The 19900-nt window shown below is 43.5% G+C and overlaps 1 protein-coding gene across 5 annotated transcripts in view; it reads left to right on the forward strand.

Moving 5' to 3' along the window:
* The window catches only part of NCKAP1 (NCK associated protein 1), a 1877983-nt gene that overhangs the window by 51057 nt on the left and 1807026 nt on the right, over positions 1-19900 (forward strand). The gene's annotated exons all lie outside the window — the stretch shown is intronic.

Consider the following 19900-nt stretch of genomic DNA (forward strand, 5'->3'; position numbering starts at 1 on the left):
AAAGCTGATTTTATAGAGCATATGTTCTATTAATGTGTCCCTGGCACAAATCCGCTCCAAACTTGAAGCACTCCATTTGACCTCCTTCCCTATTCCTTCACTCCTCTTGACAAGGTGATCGGCTATGCAATACGCAGCCTTGTTAACCTTCATTGTTTTCTTCCACCTCGTCCTTTCTGCACCAACTAGGCTGACCATACATTAGCAACCAAGCCACATTTAAATTCCTTCCTCTGGTATATAAATCGATCCATGGCCTTGTCCTGACTTTTGCTACCTTTATTTGCTGCTACTCCCCCTTCTTGTTCTCTTCGCTCTTCCTCCTCCACGTCACTCTGCCCTCTCCCGCTTTCGTTCTTTTTCTCGCTACAAGTCCTACTGCACTGGAATGCTCTTGATTGTTATCGGAAACGCCTCATCCTTCAATTTGTTCAAATCAAAGCCAAAAGTCTACCTACTTTCATCTGAGCTCCTTTCCGTCACCAGAACCTTTTCCACTCGACTCATCTCATCCAGCTACCAACCTACCCTTGTAACCTGAGTCTTTGTAGCACATTCTCACTTTCTTACTCCTCACTACTACACTTCTCCTTCCCATTTATTTCTTCTATCCTTTTCTCGCCTCTGCTCCCATCTCCTCTTGTGGTACCTATGCACTTATTCCTCTCAACCTTTCCTAAATGCACTAACCCACCTTCTCTTTCCTATGTATTGTCCGTAGTTAATGTTATGGCCCTGGTTAATGCCCCACTTCTACAACACTTTTACCTGTTATCACACTCCACTCTCTTCCCCTATTCTAAAGGGTCTCTAGCGCACTGACTTGGATGTTTCGTGTAAAATATTTTTGGAACAATTATTTGACTTCTGCTCAATAAATAAATAGCTAACCTATTATGTCAGCTATGCAACTCCTGTAGATTGTTATATATTGAAGCAGGCCACACTGAGACTGAGAACACAGGTCTTGCACCAGAGCAAACAATGCTCTATAAACTGGAATCATGAAAGTTATTTTGATGCAGTAAGTTATTTTTATGTATTATAGATACCCCAATTGAAGAATGCATAAATAAATGAATTCTGCATTAGAGCAGTACATGTTATTCTGAACAGACCAGTGGCATATCAATTATTTAGTTTTACAGACAGTCCTCTATTTAATAGTGCTACAAGGCCACGTCACTGGCGGATGTGTGCTGCACCTATGCCTATTAGCATAAACCTCCACAGAAGAAGATTCATTTATATGTACTATTTGTTTATCTGAAAACTGCTTTGTTTGTGTTCCTCATGTACTCTTATGGGATAGGCTCAAGAATCTAGGCTTTCCATTATCTCTCCTAAAAGCAAACGTAATCCTCTACAATAATAATGGGGTGCAATCTGTTGGAGCCTTTCTGGTGAGATCACAGCTTTGTTTCCTGTCCAAAAGGGTGACTGCCAAGGGTGCGTATTTGCACGGTTACTCTGGTTTGCCTATTAATTTATGCTGTGATTGGCTTAATTGTTAAGCTACCTACTGATGCCCCTACTCTGGGCTATGACAAAATTCTGTTGCTCCTCTTCGTGGTTGACGCTGTCTTGATCTCAAAAGCACCGAAAGGATTGACGGAACAATGTAGGCTGTTCAACAATTTCTGTACAGCTAATGGTCTGGAAATAAGCCAGACCAAAACTAAATCAATGTTATTTCATGCACAGAGGAAGAAAGAACACGGATTGGTAGTCCATTATGAAGGCACGGCTATCAATATCAAACAAGTTTCCAGCTATGACTACCTGGATGTCAGATTTGAAAGCGGATGTAGGTGGAATGATTAAGTGAATAAATCGCATTTGATGTTAGAAGTGTCCTATAACGTGCTTCTTTGTGTTCTAAATATTCCTGGGAATGGTGCAGTTAGCCCTTCCTTCAAGGTTTACAATTTAGTAGCACGCGCAGTGGCAGTTTTTGGGGCTGAATTATGGGGATACGCCAACTCGATTAAATAAGCCATTGTCGAAAATAAAAGTATGAAAAAGTTATTGGGCCCTTCCCAGGGGAACGCCGAACACATTGCTTATACTAGAACTTAAGACATTATCTCTTACTAAACACCCGTCTTGTATTGGCTAAAAATCTGTTCCTCCCCTCTCCTAGTCAAGTTCACTGATGCAGTTTTTGATGTTTTGTTCTAAGATGGTAGCACCAAATTAGCTTGGTGCAGGCACATCAAGACAATAAATACAAATACTTTGATCAGTGACTTGGACCCCTGAGAATTTTGGGAGAACCCTGCTTGCATAAACAGCAATACCAAGCCACAAGTCAATACAATAGCATGGTGTGGTCCTGCACGAGTGATGAATGCCTAAAAAGTCATTGTCCTGTGAATATTGGCTATGCAAAAATATTATTGGTTTTAGGAACATATTGATCGCGTTCACCCTCAGTTCAGCATATCCCTTTATATTAGTTTTAGGCTCTGCATTTTACCTCTAGCAAAAGGAGCTGAAATGCTGCTGAATCTGATCTCTGTTGGTCATGTATAAACATCAGAGTCAATGCAGCATTTCATGCTTTTTTGCCCACCCTAGAGGGACCTGAGAGCCACATACTTGAAGCCCCTATACACAAACCTCTACAGGAGCCCTGATTCTATGTACGCCTACCTCTAGGACTTTAATCACCTGGGGGGGCTGCCAAATATATACACGGAGCATTGATGCATAGGTTTGTACTGGCCCGTTGAAATTGTCGTTGTCCTTCCTATTCTTTTACTGCTTTCTATATGCTTTTTTAGCAATTTGTATAGCTTAGATTCTGAATTGTTGTATGAAGAAGGTATCTTAACGATGTTTTTTTTTTGTATTTGTGTAAAGCTTTTATGACTTGTGTCAAATAAAGCAATAATAATAAACTTCCACAGATACCATGTGAGTCAATTACTGGAAATAATGTGTCATTCTACAATGTATACACTTAATAATGTTTGAATTTTAATAATGCTCATTCGTTTTTCTGAATCTGTAATTGCAGTGTAAAAAAAGATAACCTTTTATTCCATTTAGTATGTGTTTCCAAAGAGGAATGACCTTGCACTGCTGCACGTGTCTTATTCTTATCTTTGTGTACTACGGGGAGTAAGCACACCATACAATATTTTCTAGTCTGCTTTTAATGAGAACTAGCTCTCAAGCTAACTTTATACTTTGTGACAGGCTGCTTTTCGTACAATCACATTATGCTTCTGCTCTTCATACCATGTCTTTTCTGGTGCAGCAGGTGGCAATAGTTTTATTACTGCCTGTTTTATTTGAGTTTTTTTCGTGAGCCAAGCGAAAGGCATGATATTTTTCTGGCGCTATCATTTTCTTTAAATCTTGTTCTATCTGTTTTTAGAGAACCATTTATTCTTGCTAGGACTTGCATTAAGATTTTGTTATTTAGAGAATTGAACAAATTTGTGGTCTCGCTCCCTAGTAATCTTGCATGTCTATGCTAAAAAAAAGGTGCATAAGTTGGTGTTTGTTAGACCAGTATTTAATAGGTTTCATTTCCTTTGTTTAATTGCTCCCTCTTCAGTGGATATCATACGGCCAATGTTTCTGAATGAGGCATGCATTATTGTAAATAAATGGGGGGGTGGTAGGTGAGGGCCGATAGGCCTGTTTATTGACCTGGAAAATGTTTTTGTCTTCTGTAATCATTTACCACTTTCTCGTTTTTTGTTATCAAGAATATCTATTTACTATATTTTCTTAAAGTATAGGAAATTAATCTTTTGAGTGTGCTGGCCCCCAGCAACATAGGCACAGTCGTGCTCATTGTGACTCCTTCTTTTTTGGGGGGCCATCAATAACAGGCTCTATATTACATGGAGATCTTGAACACTGCAGCCCCCTCTTGCCTTTAAGGATGTTGTTGCGAGGAAGAAGAAACTTGGTGCACCTCTTTTGTCTAACCTACCTAAACCCCACTGGTGTAGACAGGTCGCCAGTAACCATTTCTTCCAGAGTCTCCTTAGAGTTGCCATGCAGGCCTTATTCCAGAAGTCACTTCAAGGTTTATCTGGAGAGTTTTTAATGAAGCAAGCTCTGACGCCACTTATGGGGTTTCTTCCAAGTGAGAGTCTGAGCCTCTGTGGTTGGTTGTTCTTGAAATGGTTCCTTCTCCTTGACTTTGTCAGGTGAGACCAGGGAATGTTCATGTGTGGCACTTGCTCCTTTTGATTTGTGTACTGATACCACAGGTTAAGGCAGCAGACTTGTCCTTGAGACCCTTCAAGATTCTTTCACCCCACTTCCATGTGCGACTCTTGATCTGGCTGGGAGATGAGCCAAAGAAACCGATGCAGGAGAGGCCCAAGCATGAGGCCAAAGGGCAGACAGCCCCTCCAAGATGCCAGCTTGGGTACATTCACACCCAAAGCACAGAGGGAACTGTCAGAGGAATCCTCTGAATAAAGTCCCTGCTACAATTGAGGGTAAAGATTTTGACATCCACGCAGCTGGATGGGCATGTCAACTTTGGAGAGATTTCAGCCATAGATTCCAAGGCCTCCAATCTGGAAGATTGCTCCCATGTAGCCTCCATACTGAATGGCTTCCTTGCTTGGTGTGGGAGGGTGAAAAAGAGGAAGTAAGAGGATGTCACTCCAATGTTTCTTTATACCATTGACTGAGACCAATGCTACTTGTTGGCTACCTGTTGGAACTGAAGTCCATGGAACAGCCTCCAATAGACACCTCTTCACACACTGACCTCCAAGGTCAGGGTCAGAGGGTGCATAACTTAGTACCCGTCCCCGCCTGGGTAGGGAGATTGGTAACAGGGGTATTTGAAACCCATATACAGGTCTGTTTGCAGCATTTAGTGATGCCTATTTTGCTACGCATTATAGGCTTGCTCTGTTTTACTCATCTCTGTGTCGCTGACTCTGATGGCAATGCTATTGTTTACAATGGCTACTCCTTAGAGGCCTTCCCAACTCTTAACCAAGATGATGTAGCTTAAGGGTCATGAGCCTAGGTGGGAGTGTTAAGAGGCATGTGTGGCTTAAGTCTACACATGACCTCCAGGTGGCAGAAAAAAAAGTTGTAGACCTCCTTTTTAAAAGGTGTTTTCTTGGTGGTGACGGACAGGCAGTTGGTGGAGTTTAAAACGGGCACCACGACTGCCAAGTTATGATCTCTCGGTACCTAGCCATGTCCTTCTTCACACCAGTTTAGTCGAAATACAAGGTGTGATACAGTGACTTTTGTTGCATTTTCAAGGCCTGTTGCTAGTGACAAGACCTTTTGAAGATGGGATTAGAGGAAGCAGAAGATGTGGTTCCTCACCGGGGGGCCTCTGCCTCAGGGAAAAAACAGAACTGGCAGAATTTTTGGGGGCTCCTAACTACCATCTCTCGCAGTGTGGGACAGCGACCCTGCACCTGAGGTAATCATAGAAAGACACAGAGGACATTTTGATCCTCTTCAATCAATGCTTCTGGATACAAGTTTTCATTTCCTTCTTCCTCTCCCATCGTTTAGTGGGTAGCCCTAGTGCTGATGGTGGAGATTCAGGCCTTGCAAAAGTTGTTTTAATTGTTATTTAAACCTTTTTTTATATATTTTTTTATTGCCATCAACATTTCATAGTATGCACTTCGAAATGTCACATAGGATACTGCCTTTCAGGATTTTGATGAAATTGGAGGTCGTCTTGTCTGACGAGAAGGGGCACCACAGATAGAGATAGAGATGGAGATAGAGGAAGGACCCAAGTTGGACCTGGCAAGGTCGATCGGAGAGTAAAGAGGTCAGCCAAGCCAGGGCCTGATCGGTGATACCCAGGTTATCGCGGAGATAACTGAGCAGGATGGCATAGTTGACTGTGTCAAAGGCAGAACAGGGATCAAGTAAGATGAGGACACAGGGTATTGGAGTCAAGGTGGAGAGCAGGTCTTCACGGAAATTCAGGAGAGCAGTTTCCATGCTTCTGGCAGCTCTGAAGCCAGACTGATGGTCCTGGAGACAACCACCCAATTCAGTGTGACGATTAAGCTAGGAGATGGCCAGCTTTTCCAGGAGTTTGCCCAGGAAAGGAGTGATGGGGATTGGGTGGTAGCAGGGCAGGAAGGGACGGCAAATGGTTTAAGAAGACTGTGCACAATGGAGTGCTTCAGGGGGAAAGGGAAGACTCCAGTGGCGGAGGAGTGGCTCCAGAAGGCAGCGAAAGCAGGAGCCTGGGTGTCAATGTGGTCCTTCATGGTTTTAGAGGAACAGGGGAGAACCTGTTTTGACAAGACTTTCATAGATCAGACTTGTCTAGAAACCTCGTCTGGGGAGAACAAGGGAAAGGCAGAGAAGGAGGAAGGAGAAGTGGCCACAGAAGGGCCAGAGGAAGAGAGGGGAGGGGAGTAGAGTTAGGAAGGGGAGAGGAAGAGCGAAAGGACAGGATGTCCTGAGTTTTAGCGATGAAATGAGAAGCCAGGGCCATACAGAGGGCCTGGTTGGGGACAGGAGAGGTAGAGACTGCAGCAGGATTGGCCAGCTCCTTGCAGATTTTAAAGAGTTCAGCCAAGTTGTTGGATGCTGCAGAGATGCGGGCTTGGATGAGGGCTCTCTTCTCGGTGCGGACAGAGAGCCGGTATTGCCTTTGGAGCAGGCGGCAGGCCAGTTTGTCAGAGGATGTACAGGTAGCATGCCATTTTCTCTCAGCCACCCTGCACTTGCGTTTAAGGGTGAGGTCTGAGTCGTACCAGGAGTGGCACTTAGCTTTGGGCTTCAATCAGATTCTCATGACGGGGGCAAGAACATCAAGAGCATCAGATATAGCAGAGTGGAGCAAAAAAAGTGCTGTCCGGGTGTGAGTCAGCTAAAGATGGGGCGGGGTGAGAAAGTGGCAGCGAAAGCCTCAACTGACACACGCTTCATGGGTCGGATAACCGAGAAGGTAGGTGGCAGTGCTGGAGTTGGCTTGGCCCGCGGTTGGAGAGAGTGAGTTGGGAGGAAAGGAGAAAGTGATCACTCCGTGAGTGGTTCAATCACAACCAAAACTAGAGGGGCGTGGGGGGAGACGAGCATGAGGATTTTCGGGTGTTAAAAAACAAAAGTAAGGAAAATATTCAGATTTAAGTCTGCTGTACAAAGCAGAATAAAGGAAGTGAATGCTCGCCTGTGTGTCTTTAATATCCCATGGCGGTCTCATATAAGGACAGTGTTGTCTCAGAGAAAAATAACACCACCAAACCTTATTAAAGGCCACCAGGTGAAATTAGCAGAATTGACGAGTAGGCAGGAAAATGGTAATAATTCACAACAAATCTTCACACCCACCACAACCACCTTCCATTAGCCCCATGCATACTTCTCCATCAACTCCCAATGCGTGTTCTCCGTACTGTATAGTAAGCAGAAGTTCAGTTTCAATTAGACACAGAGAGTGCTCTGCTCCACCTTCTTCACTTCAAATTTCCAGCAGCTAATCATAGTTACCATTTTCATAAAATGAAACTACATTTCCCAGTAAACATTGGGGAAACCTAACATTCTTTTCTGCAATCAACATCTCCCTTTGAAATAACCTCATTCCTATATGTCCATTATCTCACATCCTCAGAATGTGCTCCTCATCTATCTTAGATGAAGCTTGTGCTGCTCCAGTTTCCTAACAGGGAGCTATCAATGGGAGAAGAAATGCAACTAGTCCAACGTCTGAACACTGACGAGGACAGAGCAAACTGTCAACCAGTGAAGATCCCAAATTTTCAGGTGGCCTTCATAGCAGAAACGGACACCAATAAACAAAAGTCAAGGAGAGCAGAACATTTACTTTGGTGCCATAATCACACACATGAAATTTGAAGTGAAGAAAGTAGAGCCAAGGGAAAGGGAGTGAATATAGGAACAAACAGGAATGAGTTAGGAAAGGAACAAGTGGGGAAAGACAGAGAACAAACACAGTGACGGGGAATAAGGAAGTAAAGGAGAGAAACAGAAGTCAGAAAATTAGGTAGATCCTCAAAAGTATAGAGGGAGAGGCATGAGTAGGGGAATATAAGACTTATGGAGTAAAAGGAGTGTGAACCATTGGAGGAGGGAGGGCAGAACTACTAGAGACAAAAGGCAGTGGATGCTTGGAGTCCTTCTACACGTGGCTAGAAGGGGCTCCTTAACTGGTCATGGGGGGGGTCAAACATAGGGCGTAGTTTAGGCCAGCATAATAGGCCAGAGAGAAATAACACACACAGCTGCCTTATGTCTAGACAAAGGAAACTGGGAAGGACTAGCAACCATGCTTCTACAAGGAGTCAAACCTATGGACTGCCATACTACCTGATTTGCTGGTTCTACTCTCTCCTGGTCTTTGTGTCTGATATAATGTTACTGTAGAACTTAGTCTGTCTCGAGTTGCCTGTTCATCTCGTGACTGCCAAAAAAGGCATTCTCCTTTTTAGATTTGAGAAATATTTCATAAACATGTGGCCAGCGATGAAATACCTTAGCACTCTGATAGTCAGTTTTACATTATGTTGACATGTTTGTATAGCATTTAGCTACCACACATTACTTCCTGGAGTTGGACTGTAGCCCTGGTTGAATTCACAAGTTTAGTAGAAACAGGAGTTATTATTTTCTATATGCAGGTGTAAAAATGTCAAGTTGCTTGCCACCTCATTTGTCAATATGCACCCACAACGCCATTTTTGTATTTGCCAATAGACATTATCACTCACCAATGGCTACTGGCAAGTGGAAATGCTGTGACCTGGTTTATTATTATTATTTGGAATTTCTTAAGAGCGACGGTCGCCCGGAGGCATCTTGGCGCTAGAGGCAAGGTAGTAGACCAAGTATATAGAGATGCCAACAAAAAATAACTTAAAAGAAAAAGGTTTTAACTGCTTACTTAAAAGCTAGATTATTGGCTAATTTCTTTATAGAAGGTGGCAGCTCATTCCATGCAGTTGCAGCAGCTACAGAAAAGGACCGGCCTCTTATCCTCGCCCGATTGAAAGATGGCACAACAAGTAAATCTTCTGATGCTGAGCGAAGCTGGCGAGTGGGGATATAACGGACAAACTTGGAAATCAAAAACTCTGGACCAACATTGGGGATTGACCGATGTACAATGCACAGAGCTTTAAATTGGATGCTCTGATGAACTGGCAGCCAATGAAGAGCACGCAGGACGGGAGAGATCTTTGCCCCATAAGGGGAACGAGTGGCTGCTCTTGCTGCCAGATTTTGTAAACGCAGTAGTCTCTGGATAAGACCTCTCGGTTGGGCAAGATATAAGGAATTACAATAATCCAGCCGAGATGATATAAGGGCAGCCACAACTGGGCGGGCGAAGGTGTTCTGAGATAAGGAGTAGTACTTTTCTTTTATAAACCTTCAGCTGTAGATGGCCAGTTTGGCATACCCAGTATATGAATGGATTGAAGTGCCCATCTTGCCAAACGCCCATTATTTTAAATCCTGCTTCTGCAGTAAGCTGTTGCCTTACATAGAAGAACAAGAAAGGGTCGGTTTTCGTTGGTGCTGCCAGCTATACATTCGTTTTCTTTACAGGCTTTAGAATTCTGAATCATCAGACTGGTTTTCAGCTTTAAGGATTTTTGATGCATAGCAAAAACAGCCACTTTGCCCAGTTCTGGATCTGGGGTATGCTCTCTATTGTTCAATGAGGTTTCTGCTGACAAGGATTTGCAATGGTGGTTTGGCAGCCTGCACAGGGAAGGGCGGAGATGGTTGTGTGAACTTTTGAACGTGTTAATGAACGTTTAACCTGGAGTGAATCTTTTTAATTTCGAAAGTAGCATTTTATCAAGCTAATTTGAAATTGTTTTTGGATTGTAAGATAATGAAATGTCTACCTTGGAGGACTGTTGTGCAAAACATTCTAAGTGTCATATAGCCGCCTAGAATATGTGCTTTCTCTAGCTAGCAAGCATCTGAGGTCTTTCCAATGTAGTGAGACAGAGATTACATTAGGAGTTCTCTTGGACAAAGGGAAGTGTTTGAGTCCTGCTGGTTGTTGGAATAGACCATTGGCTAAATAGCATTCTGATTAGATGGCAGATTTTGAGGAAACTTAAATTCACAGGACCAACTATTTTAATCTCGCTTGGCGTACATGGTTGTCCTCTGAGCCACAGATAAATTAACTTTACATATATTTGCAGAGCTTGCATTTATCCTATAAGGGTAAGTCATGTTCGCATTGACTGTGCATCAGATAGTAGAAATGGTGGTTTGCTAAAGCATGTTCGGTAGAATTCTTACTGATACGGAATGCAGTGATTTTCCACCTGCTTTTGCAATCCTATATGGTTAAGTGTTTCATTGCTAAATAGTGAAGCGCCTCACCAGATTTAATGTTTTTGCAAATGCTCTGCTTTTGAAAATATATCTATATGGTGAGTTATCGATGAGGGCATTTTAGGATTTATTTTTCTAAAAATGTAACCCTTGTCCCTGGGATACAATGGTTCATACAGAGTACTTGGGGGGGGGGGGGGGGGGGGGGAGGGAGGGAGGGAGGGAGAGGGGTACCACGTAATTCCTGGAACAAGGATTTCCAGGTTGAATTGGCCTGAGCAGCTTCAAATTATTATACATGTTCGAAACTGTTGTATTGTGCTTGGATAGATGCATGGAACCTATGATATCGGAGAGAATGCTGTGAGAATGTTGTTGTATGAGGGAGAGAGTGTTTATGGATTAAGGTTCTATACTCGGGCAGTTGGAGAGATCAGAAATGGGTGATGGGTTCCAGTGAGCTCCTACGAGGTAACTTGCTGTAACATGTCAAGAAGCAATACAGTAACTTACCTGTGTACCTCCAGAAGTCTCCAGCAATCTGCTTTACTATATTGGCAACAGGCTTTAAGAACAAATGCGTGCAGGGACTGAAAAGAGAAAATCCAAAAAAGAGTGAGCATCTGCGGGGGGAAGAGGGTGTGGCAAGAGAAGAGGACCCACTGCCCCCAAAGGGTACATCCCATCACCCAGGGCAAAGGAAGAAATGAGCCCCCAGGTCACAATGGAAGAAGTGAGTGACCAGGTGGCCGGAGCAGCTGAAAAGGAGAAGTAGTCAACCAGTGCCCAGGGCGAGAAGAGAAGTAACACCGAAGGAGAATTAAAGGGGGTGTTGTGTATCACCCAGGGTGGAGTAAAGGAGTGTTGTGAATGACCCAATACGTGGGCTTGAAGTGAAGCGACCAAGCAAAGGAGGTTGTTTAAGTGAGCTAAGAAGACCCAGAGCACCTGCCAAAACAGGTGGGGAGCAGGAACAAGGAAGCTGCATGATTGAGATGGGTTTCCGAATATAGGGTAGCAGTGCCCAATAAACTGTCATGATGCTGGTTGGGCAAGCTGCCCAGTACTAGCAACATTGTTTAACTGCTTACCCAGGTGTGGAAGCAACAAAAGGTACCTGCACCGAGAGGAATATGCGGTGTGGTACGATTAGAAGAGCATGGCTGATTCGAGCTGCTACAGTGGTTTGATCAAAGGACTCTGGAAAGAGAGCTTGGATGGGGTCACAAAGCTCTGTTCAGTGAACCTACTGAAGGAAGACTGATGACGTCTCCATGGGTCCAACAGGTGGATTAGAGTAAGGGACCCTCCACGTGAGGATGTCCTGGACCAACATCAACAACATCTGCGAGTGTTCTGCATGGGAAGTCCAGCTGGAGAGTGAGATGATGCCGTAATAGGGATTGGGCCGTTTGACTTGAAATATTCAGAGCAGCCTCTGTACTGGGGTCGGAGGTGAATTAGAAGAAGTGGAAAGCACCAAAGTGTACCGTGGTATCTGTTTTCCATGGTGCAGGAGGTAGGGAAGTCAGGCTGTGCAGTCTGTATCGAGTAAGGACGCACAGAGAATGGATGATCATGCAGTAGGACTCTGTATTAGGGAAGACCTCTGTGTGTCGAGGAAACGGTGAAGTGAATTTTTGTTATGTGCACACGGAAAGTGTATGAAGATGTAGAAGATCTGTTTGAGTTGTCGAGTGTTGAAGTACTAGGAATGACAATAGAATTAACAAGTTCGGGGACTTTCAGGGTTAGTGCACACATGGACTCTAAGGACTTGTGAGTAGTGTATGAAAAACATATGGGCTGTGAGTGGTCAAAAATGAGAACCGGACACAGAGTTGTAATGTTTTCAGTTTTGGACATCTTTAATAAACGAAAGGGGTAGGATAAAGTCCTTTCTGTCCCTATCCTAAAGAGTTTCCCTACCTGGAAAACTAAAACTGAAGATCAGTCTGTGTCTCGTCGTCAAACATATAAGCTGTGTTTGTGTCCAAAACATACTACTCTGACCCTCATAGTAAAATGAACACCAAAAGTGCAAGGAATTGTATCTGGCTTGTATTTGGCAAAAAGTGTTCACAACCAAGGCAAGTAGACGCATCCAAAAGAAACCATCTTTGCCAAGGAATAATCCTTGGATCCAGAGCATGATTTTCCTTCCCTTTGATTATTTAAGTATGATAGAAAACATTTCTTGCCAAATAATAGTTCCTTAAGGATAGCAATAGTCTATTTCAAATCATAGCTTTTTAAGGGTGACCAAGAGTCTTTCAAACAATAGTTCCTTTAGGATGGCAAGAGTATCTCCTGTGTACTTATTTATCATACACTCTGTTAACCAAATAAGTTTCTTTATGCAATGTTAATGTACCTCCTGGTATACTCCCCTGCCAGGTATGTTGCCTCCCAATGTTCACTGTCTGGTGTACTCCTTTGACCAGGACTACTTATTGAGTCCACGGTCCTTGAACACACTTGTACTACTTCACGTTTCTACTTAATTGGCTTGAGGTGCTACTTGTTCCAACTTACCCCAGACTGACATCTCATGTGTGGGGATTTGTTAAAGTTCTGCCTTTTTATATCTTCATTACTATTCATTTGCTTGAGGTAATGCTTGCTGCAACATTTCCCACTTTGATATTTCATGTATGATTCAAATTCTGTCTTTTTATTTCACTTGGTCGATATTGAAAATAGTTTAATTGCTCCCATGCCTGCCACTACGGCCCGGGGTCCCCAATGGCTTTGGGGTAGACCCACCACTGTACTGAAGTGTTCCCAACTCGTGGCACACCGATCTGGTGAAGCTCCCGTTCTGGGACGGTCTCCCCTGCGCAGCAGACCTCCTTTCATCTCTCCGGGCAGCTCTGCGCTCAGTCGCCTGCATGGCTGCTGTCCCTCTGCACAACCATGTTCCTGGTAGCTTTGATCTTGCTGCCGGTCTTCTGACCGTTCTTTCCTGGTGCTTGCAGCGTCCCTGCCAGCCTTGCGCCACAGTGGTATGTAATGCCTGCGAACAGCATTGTAGAAGTGCCTGCTTTCTCCTGCGCGGTCCTTCTCTGCACTGCGTCTTGCTTCAGCTCTGCTTCTCTCGTCTCCGGGTCTGCATCCTTCTTCCCTGGCTCTCTGGTTTTGAAAGTGGTCACCATTTTTAAATGTCCTGCTCACCTGGACCGCCTCAAAACAACTAGTCTGCATGTTGGTGTTTCTCTTGATCCGCATTAACTCCTTCCTCTTCCTCATCTCAGTAGTTGAGGCTTTCTGGGAGTTGGCGTGTATAGAATTTCTGTGACTTCCAATATGCTATTGTTCAGGACTTCTGTTCAAAGAACCATTTGAGACAGGAGATTTTAAAGGAGTCTTGTGTGTATGAGGTGCAAATATTAGCTTGTCTAGAGTGATTTTTAAGACTAGGTTTTTGGGGTTTACAACGGGAAGGACTTTTATATTAACAAGCCATTAACATTTTAGGAATAAGGCAGTCTTCTTCTTTCCCTGACGGCCTTCTCCTCCCATGTGATCCTCCCTCATAATACCACCCCGGGGTCAGGATCAGGTAGCGACTGCTGTTCCCTGGCCACGTGGGAGGAGATCCTTGTTGGGGAATTAGGCCTCCATCGGATTCATCACAGTACCTAGTACTGCTATGTGTGGTATAGTAACGAAAGTGTATGGTATGGTGCCAAACATACAATTCAATGTGTCTGTTTTGTTAAACTTTTTACAGGTTTAGCGCTGTCAGTTCAGTATGGTTTTTTAGGAATATTTCAGTGAATGTTAAATGAGATCATGAACATTCAGTGTTTACGCATTGATGTAACTGAGAATGGATATGGGGTTAACAAGTGAGAAGCGCCGAGTTAACCATTTTGAGGAATTGCAGACGTAGAGCTGCTGAGACATCTATGGACTTGGGTCTATCTCAAGATGTTAAGATGTCAGTGTGGTGAGATTGCATCTTCTATATAAGAAGCAAGGGTTAAGAGTGTGGCTATTGCTGTGTAAAGAGCTATGAACTTTTAGTAAGATATGAAAATATGTCAAGATATTTGTAGTGACATGCGTAGATAGTGTGTGAGACTGCACCAGGCCTCAATTTGTAGTCGAAGTTGAGCGACACCGCGTTCGTTAAATGTGCCATGAGTATGTTTAAGGTATGGGACTACTGCTTCCGGTGTGTGGGGGTAGTCATTGGTACAGAGCGACACAGCGCTCTAAAAGTGTGCCATGTGTATATGGTGCAGAGTATGGGACTATCGCTTCTGGTGTATGGGGTAGTCATGGGTGTGAGACTTATGTTCCCTTGCGTGAGTGGCATGGGTGTTAAAGGGGCATGCCTCCTTATGTGTTTAGAGCTACACTGCTCGTTAAAAAGCTGTTGTGTGATTTTGTGAGAGAGGAGTGGTATGTGGGGTGAGTACTGCACGTCCGCTGCTTGAGTGATTACCCCTGGAGACTGCTTGGAAAGGAAGGGAGATGTGTTGTATAGTTCTTGGTTGGCATGTTTTGAGATCTGGGAAAGGAAAGGTGATGTGTTGTATTGTGCTTGGATGGATGCATGAAACATATGATGTTAGAGCGAATGCTGTGAGAATGTTGTTACATGAGAGTGTGTGTTTATGGGTTAAGGTTCTATACCCTGGCAGATGGAGAGATCAAACTCGGCTGGATGGAGAGATCAAATGGGTAAAAGTAGACACCTGAGAGGTAACATGCTGTAACATGTCAAGAAGCAATAAAGGAACTTACCTGTGTGCCTCCAGAAGTCTCCAGGAATCTTCTTTACTGAAGAAACATGAGATTTAATTTCAGCAAGGCCATCTTCAGTGTCACTTTATTCAAAGTTATTTGCAATGTCTTTTTGTTCACTGTAAGAAAGCTAAAAAGGGTTTCAAAGTGTGTACACTCCCCAGATTACCATTGCTCATGCCTCAGGCTCGTTTTTGGTGCAAATATTTGTGTTTCTAGTCCCATTCTGTCCATTCTGGGCCTGATGACACTCTTCAATGTCATCTGTAAACCTAACTATCAAACAAAATAGTCCATAGGCGCCCCTCTGCGAGAACGAACACGGCTAAATTACCTGTTCTTTGGGAAGGTACCCACTCGAGAGTCTGTAGCCACACTTTAGCTCACTGTTCCTTTCACAGAAGGTATCAGTCTTTGTCCCGGCCACATGGGCAGTTCTGAACAAGAGTACCAACAGCAACCCCAGCCACCTGTTTCCGCCTTGCTCGGCCTCATCAGTGAGGTGGAGCTGTGCCTCTCTGATTATAAACCTAACTAGGCTACTGCAGTTTCTGCAATGTGATTGGCAAGGGGTGGTTTATATAAAGATTATTCCCAGAGGAGTCCAGTGGCCCCCCCGACCGCCCCTTCATAAGCAGGGCCCAGTCGACACAACAACCCAGTAATCCTTAAAATATTTGCTTGAATGGCACAATGACTGCTTGGACTGCAGCCTCAGAGCTGTGTGCCCAGGAGGGAACCTGCCTACTGAAAGCTAGCCTAAACTGGAAGAGTCTTCAGGGTCACCATTTTATCCCTACTTTAGAATAGGCTGCTCTTGAGGCACACTGGTGCTTACTGTTGGGAAAGAATTGTCTTTTAGCAACTTTCCCTCCATAGTTCTATGGACCCCCAAACATTTTGTTTTTGAACCTGTTCTGACTTTTACAGAGAAGTGCCCCCTGTCCTTTTGCTCATTTAGTTATGGGGAAACCGATCAGTTCTTCAGGCTATCAGTACTGGGAAACTTTCCCTTTTGACTTTCCTTTTTGTAGCGTTTTTTTTTCTACAAATCTTTTTATTTGATTTTGACAATAAACGGGCATCTCAAGAGCATATGTTTGATTATCGAAGAGATAAGTGCAGAGATGAAACATAACAAATCTTTTGTAGCATTTTAACATTGCACAGAGCAGCTTACAATGCAGTGCAATGGGTATACTTTTGTATTACCCTAGTTTTTTACACTTGGGATTTTTGGTTCCTTTTATATGTGCCTAGAGACAAGCTGGTAGCAGCAAATATATTGTCGCGTATGGCTACTTAAACCTGGCTAGTGCCCTAAAATGGCCACGCCACAAGATTTTCGCTTGTTCTTTGGCCATATTGTTGTTTGGCCTTCTTCCTGCCTTGCCAGGTGGGGGATCCCATATACAGGAGCCTTCTATTAAAACATCCAGCATAACTGTTAAATCAAATCCCAAGAGTTGAAAGCTTGTAACTGAGGCTAGTATCACTTGCTTTACTACAATTGAACGAAGATCAATTGTAGTAATTGATCCATGCAATCTTCTTGTATGAACTCAATTACTGAGATGTCTTCAGTGACGATTTGACATAAGCTAGGCATGCAATGGAAGAGCGTTAAGACATTGTCTCTGTTCAGCAATAAGTCATTTTCTCCGTCAACTACTCTTTCCAGTCCGAAACAAAGCATGTAGTCCCTGGACCGGGTTGACAATTTGGGGTTATTTCCCGTATCTGTTCTGACATTTCCGGACCCAATTGCTCGATGGGTCTCGTTGTTACTGTTGTTTTGGTCTGTAGATCAAGAAAGAATCGCTTTCTTTGGGAAGTTTTGCAGTTAACTTACTTTGTTTACTAACTTGAATTAATCTCAGTGCTTAGTTTGTTGTTCTAGCCGAGTAGTCGGTTGTCCACTTCAGAGTTCTTCCATAGAGGTGTATGTTTTGGTCTCCTGTGTTTTCCAAGGCTCTGAATTTCACTACTGCTATCTTTTTTTTTTTCTGCCAAAGTTAGGAAAAGTTGCACAGGATCCATGCCCCTGGATGAGGCACTTAAAGGAGCCAGGAGGGGATTTGTTATTGTACTGGGTGTGTTATTTTAGGAACGTTAATGACTTCTTCTTTCAGCGAGTATGTTGATAGGTTTAAAATTATATTTAAAATCTGACTCAGATTGTTTCTCAGCAGGGTTTTGATTATTCACTACCACGGCCTTCTGGTGTTTTATTTTCCATTTTTTTTTTATAAACTTCTTTGCATGGTTTTTCTCAGTCGGCGGGAGTGATGGATTCCTCAAAGAACTCCTAGAGACATTCCATTTATCCATTGGCAATTGCCTTTGTTGTTTATGTTGACCATTCGTTTGAACTTTTCTCCTTCTTTTGGGCGAACAGCGAATAGGAGTTTTATTGCTGCCTCCTTAATCGTTCCCAGACCCAGTAAGTTCTCCTTCAAGGGGAGAGTGACGCTTTGTACTGAGGCTGCAATGACTGAGTCCTCCACAAAGATAGAGCTCCCACCTGTAGAGGTCTCCAAACAGGGTGGTTTTAACACATCACTGGTCTCTTTATACGGTGGAGTAACTGAACTCCTATGTTCCACACGCTGTTGATGTACTGGCTTTTGTTCTACTGTCACGTCAGAGTGGTGATTAGTACAGTTCTTTTTGTTTATTATTTCTCCTCCACATGGTACTCCTAGGCAGCGTCCGTCTCCAGCAGTGTTCCCAGCCACAATAAAGCCTTCGATGTAGATCATCTTTGAGCGTAGCATTGCTATTAAAGTTGTTTGGTCTTTTAAGGTGTCGTTTATGCCTACATTTAGTTTTACAAAGGGAGCCATTGTGATGGTAACTACTGTCATCTGGCTCATAGGGTTGTGATGGACCTTTTTTCTTTTGAGGGGAGTTTTCCCTTTTTCGCGTTTTGTTTATTTGTTCAATTCTAGAGTTTGGTACGCTAAAATGAGAAGTTGATGGACAGGAGGAGTTTCTTGTTGGAGGATCCGGGGAGCAGCCACGTCCCACCCTTTTCTGTTTATCCTCTTTTATTTCTGACTGCTTTTTTTCTGGTTCAATCATGAAGGCTTTGAAGGTCTCAATCTCATTCAGTCATTCCCTCCCTAGCCTCTTTACTACTTAGCATGGGGGCGTTCTCGATAATCTCTTCGCCTGGCATGTCCTCATTTATGACTTGTGGGTTTAAAGCTCTTGAGTCAACTCGCTCAATCATTTTCATTGTCTAGCGATATCATTTTGAAGAGATGACATATTTCTCTTATATGGCGTCTCTGGTGTTCTCGGCAATGACTCTTCTTCAGGGTCAGTTCCATCTGGAAAACTGCTACTGTTCCCCTAAAAACTACATAGAGCTGATGCTTCTGCCCCAGAGGAGCCTCAGATGATGTAGTTCTGGGTCTTTTTTGAGCTGGCAGACAACCATATGGGGCACTGTTTAATGTAATGTTGGTTTCTGTTCGCATCGCGGCTCTTGTGAAAGTTTCTTTTTTCACTGTTCCTTGCAATATTTCTAATTTCTTTTTTGTATTGTTTGTATTTTATTTGTCTTTTATTAAGCACCTTAAGCCAAAGTGCTGAACATAAAAATGAAACACGGTACAATTAAAAGTAGGAAACGATCACTTAGGAATGTTGTAGTAGATGAGATTTTAACAAACCACGGAAAAGATGGTAGACCAGGATAGAATGAAGGAAAAGTGGAAGAACATTCCAGTGAAGGGGGACAAGAAGTTCAAAGGAACGAAAATGAGACTGAGCACAGGGGGGATGAGGAGCCAAAAGTCTGAACTGGGAGAAAGACCGAAGAGAGCGAGAAGGAGTGTAAAAGGATATTAGTTCAGCAAGGTAGCTAGGGTACCTTACATCATCAGTAAGTTCCTTTGGAGGGCCAAGTGCACTATCCACTTCACCTCGTGTGATTCTCCCCTGATCTAAAATAGGGTTTTTATCCTCCCTTCCCCCTGTGATTCAAAGATGACTGCATTGGTTCCTTCCTCGGTAAGCAAGCTCCCCTCCACCCCCACTTTCACTTTATCTCGGATGCTCGCTTATCGTAATATTCAATATTGGACGTGAGTAGACGTGTGGGGGGAGATCTCTTTTCATTTTGGGGGTCTGTAAAGGTAGCAATTCCGAGTGATTGGCAACATTTAGGTGACGCCTCTCCCCTGTCCTGCTGTAGCACTGTGATTGTTGAAGCCATTAGGTTGCAGGACCTCACAGATGGTAGACGTTTTCTGCAGATCCTGCCTGTTCTCCGTTTCTCGTTCAGCCTCTGCCACGCATGTGCCTTTACAGCCAATAAACTTGAAGGCACTGTCTGTTGTGATCAGTTGTGCAGATAGAAACTTAGGCGTGGAGGTCTTTCTCCCCCCCCGCCTCCCCACACACCCACGTCGCCCCGATTGATGGAGCTGGTTTCCCAAAACCACTTTTGTGATTTTAATAACATCCTTGAAAGGTTTCCTGTTTGGGAAAAGGTGACTAATAAGAACATGCCAAATCTGATGACATGTGACAAAATATAAACTATAAAGTGAGCTTGTTACACTGAAAGCCATTATTTCTTCCCTTCCCCAAATCCTGACTAGTGCTATGAGGTATTTCCCTTTGCATGTAGCATTTACAAAAATAAGAAACAAATACATTGGCTAAGTAGGCTCAAACCTTTCACACCAGTTGGACCATTGCTTAATAACATAGTCCTTGGAGATTACCCATGTCAATACAGTGAATAAAGTATATAAACTGGCTTCTCTAATAGTCTTACATCAGTCAGCCGCCCACAGGATCCAGGCAGTACAACCCTGTACTAAACAATCTCCCA

The sequence above is a fragment of the Ambystoma mexicanum genome, chromosome 9 (genome assembly GCF_040938575.1).
Source record: "Ambystoma mexicanum isolate Mex_15411 chromosome 9, UKY_AmexF1_1, whole genome shotgun sequence".
Classification (NCBI taxonomy): domain Eukaryota; kingdom Metazoa; phylum Chordata; class Amphibia; order Caudata; family Ambystomatidae; genus Ambystoma; species Ambystoma mexicanum.